Here is a 4,087-nt window from a genome sequence, read left to right as displayed (position 1 = left end):
GGCTATAAAAGCCAACTGACAACCCGAGGTTCTGACTTGTTCACCCTCGACAAGCATTGATTATATTTGACCATGCCTGGTCATTTATGACATTTGAACATCTTGGCCATGTTCTGTTATAATCTCCACCCGGCACAGCCAGAAGAGGACTGGCCACCCTCATAGCCTGGTTCCTCTCTAGGTCTTCGTTCCTAGGTTTTGGCTTTCTAGGGAAGTTTATCCTAGCCACTGTGCTTTCTTACACCTGCATTGCTTGCTGTTTGGGGTTTTAGGCTGGGTTTCTGTACAGCACTTTGAGATATCAGCTGATGTAAGAAGGGCTTTATAAATAAATTGGATTTGATTTGATTTGATTGGAGCTAACAAGACAGCACCAACAGATCTGGGTCCAGGCTATTGCAATGGCTTTTAGGCCGGTGTCATCTATAGTAATAGATGTGGTAGTTTAGTTAATACCAAAAATGGTTTTCAGGCTGTTTTTAATTTCTTTAAAATGAAATCAGACCCAGTTTGGAATGACATAAGAGTCATTGCCTTGACCCATGACACAGTCGTAGACATAGATGTCACCCACATTGCACTTTTGATCTATGTCAATGTTTCTTCTTCTTCTGGGGTTTTCCAAGGTCTTCCCTAGCTCTTCCGAGGCTATTTTCTCTCTATTTCTCCACAATACTTCTTTCAGTCCATCATGTCTGTCTCGGTCCCAGCCGCTGAGCAATTTTCAATTTTTATTTCCCCCAACAGTCATCAGGTCATTTTAGTTTACCACGCTACAGTTTCCTTTACACATTCTTACTCAATGATATTGAAATTGGCCATCAATGCCACTTCAAAATAGGGGCATGACACCTCTGTGAGGAACAGTGCTGATGGTTCATTGTCATGTCACTAACTGTCCAGGTGTATATTAAACAAGGCAGTTTGAGAAAGAGAGGCACACACAGGCTGAGTGACGGAGGGAGAGAAAGAAAGGAGGAGAGTCTAAATAAAGGGGTTTTGGTGAAGTGGGTCTTGTGGCAGGGCAGTGGTTGGTCCTTGGGGACTAAATAAAGCAGGAGACCAGAGTGAGGGCAGTGGAGGAGAAGTGAAGAGAGGAAAAGAGAGGGAGGGAAGGGGAAGAGAGCAGGTTGCTGACAAACCCTCTACTCTGTCTGGGCGTCTCCAAAGAAAATCTGTCTGTTTCAGTCCTGTCTGTTTCTGTCTGGCTGTATCAGTCCTGTCTAAGTCTGTTTCAGTCCTGTCTGTTTCTGTCTGGCAGTATCAGTCCTGGTCTAAGTCTGTCAGGTCGCTGTCGTGTTTCTGTCATGCAGTATACATCCTGTCTACAGTCTGTTTTCAGTCTGTCTGTTTCGTCTGGCAGTAATCAGTCCCTGTCTAAGTCTGTTTCAGTCCTGTCTGTTTCTGTCTGGCTGTATCAGTCCTGTCTAAGTCTGTTTCAAGTCCTGTCTGTTTCTGTCTGGCAGTATCAGTCCTGTCTAAGTCTGTTTCAGTCCTGTCTGTTTCTGTCTGGCAGTATCAGTCTTCTAGTCTGTTTCACGCTGTTTCTCTGCTGTATCAGTCCTTAAGTCTGTTTCAGTCCTGTTCTGTTTCTGTTCTGGCAGTATCAGTCTGTCTAAAGTCTGTTTCAGTCCTGTCTGTTTCTGTCTGGCTGTATCAGTCCTGTCTAAGTCTGTTTCAGTCCTGTCTTGTTTCTGTCTGGCAGTATCAGTCCTGTCTAAGTCTGTTCAGTCCTGTTCTGTTTCTGTCTGGCTGTATCAGTCCTGTCTAAGTCTGTTTCAGTCCTGTCTGTTTCTGTCTGGCTGTATCAGTCCTGTCTAAGTCTGGTTTTCAGTCCGGTCTGTTTCTGTCTGGCTGGTATCAGTCCTGTCTAGTCTGTTTCAGTCCTGTCTGTTTCTGTCTGGCTGTACAGTCCTGTCTAAGTCTGTTGTCAGTCCTTGTTTCTTGTCTGGCAGTATCAGTCCTGTCCTAAGTCTGTTTCAGTCCTGTCTGTTTCTGTCTGGCTGTATCAGTCCTGTCTAAGTCTGTTTCAGTCCTGTCTGTTTCTGTCTGGCATATCAGTCCTGTCAAGTCTGTTTCAGTTCCTGTCTGTTTCTGTCTGGCAGTATCAGTCCTGTCTAAGTCTGTTTCAGTCCTGTCTGTTTCTGTCTGGCTGTATCAGTCCTGTCTAAGTCTGTTTAAGTCCTGTCTGTTTCCTGTCTGGCTTTATCAGTCCTGTATCTAAGTCCTGTTTTCCAGTCCTGTCTGTTTCTGTCTGGCTGTATCAGTCCTGTCTGTTTCTGTCTGTCTGTTTCAGTCCTGTCTAAAACTTCCTGTCTGAAACGCAATGCATATAATATTTTTTTTATCTATTGAATTCCCTCAAGTAAATCTTAATTAATCACAACACAACCATGGTTTACTATACAGTGAAGACAGTGTTGGCTGAACTCCTACACAGGAATACCCCTGGAGGTCTGTTGAGGTTTTATCACTATCCACACACACCAAAAACACACGTTCTAAATTTTTGTTCAATTAACAGACTAAAATTCAGAGCGACTTACAGATCAATTAGGGTTAAGTGCCTTGCTCAAAGGTGCACACACACACACACACACACACACACACACAGCACACACACACACACACACACACACACACACACACACCACACACACCACACACACACACACACACACACAACACACACACACACACCACAACACACACCACAACACACACACACACACAACACACACACACACACCACAGACAACACACACAACACGACGCACACACACAACACACTCACCAAAAACACACGTTTGTAAATTTTAGTCAATTAACAGACGCTTTTATTCACGAGCCGCTTACAGGATCAATTAAGGTTAAGTGCTTGCTCCAAAGGTGCAACGCACACCACACACCAACACCACAGACACAACGACACACAGACACACACACACACACACACACACACACCTAGCACCACACACACCAACACACCACACACACACAACTCACACACACACACACCACACACACACACACACACACACACACACAGCACACACACACACACACACACACAGACACACACACACAACACACACACGTACTAACACATACTAACACACACCAGCACGATGGTGAAGTTTTAAACACTGCTGAAACAGACATTTAAGCAGTGTGCTAGATTAAAAGCCTGGACAGTGTGTGTTTGTTTGATAAAGGATGGAGTGAAGTCAGAGGCTGTAAAGAGAGGAAGGAGGAGGGCGCGGGCTATAAAAAAAATGCCATGGGGGATATAACATGAGGACCAGCGCTTTCCTCTTTCCTCTTTGGCCACTAGAGCTTGGAAGCACTTTACAGCCTGTGAGGGGATAGAGCAGTAACCAGATCATGGGGATTATTCACAGTCGAAGAAGTAGGAGTGCTGATCTAGGATCAGTTTCTGCCCTTTAAACATAAGTGAATAAGAGGGGAGACCTGATCCTAGAACAACACTCCCTACTCTGAGACGCTTTGTGAATATGGGCCCAGTAACACGAGGTTGATGTGTGTTGTGTTGTGTGGGTGTGTGTGTGTGTGTGTGTGTGTGTGTGTGTGGTGTGGGTGTGTGTGTGTGGTGTGTGGTGTGTGTGTGTGTGTGTGTGGTGTGTGTGGTGTGTGTGTGTGTGTGTGTGTGTGTGTGTGTGTGTGTGTGTGTGTGTGTGTGTGTGTGTGTGTGAGGGATCCTTATGCTACTTCTGCTTTCTCAGCGCTTGTTCCCTATTAACTACAGCAATTATTGGTCATTAAATAATAAACCAAGGCTGTTCCTTTCAAACTGAAAGTAATGAAATACCCAAAGGTGCTAATGGCAGTCTCCTGCACATGTTATGACTGGTCTTTCATCACTTTCTCTACCCCCACACACAATTCTGCCTGGACCGGAGAGATCTGGCATATGTTAAACTGTCTGGAACAGGAGAAAGAGAGAAAGTGGAAGAGAGGGGAAGTTGGAGAGGGAGAAAGAGAGGTAGAGAGAGAGCGGGCGAGAGCGAATGAGAGAGAGAGAGGGCCAAGTGGGGTGGGAAGCAGAGAGAAGGAGAGGATTTGGAAT

Source organism: Salvelinus sp. IW2-2015, linkage group LG31 (genome assembly GCF_002910315.2).
Source record: "Salvelinus sp. IW2-2015 linkage group LG31, ASM291031v2, whole genome shotgun sequence".
Lineage (NCBI taxonomy): Eukaryota > Metazoa > Chordata > Actinopteri > Salmoniformes > Salmonidae > Salvelinus > Salvelinus sp. IW2-2015.
Note: the sequence above shows the minus strand (reverse complement) of the source record.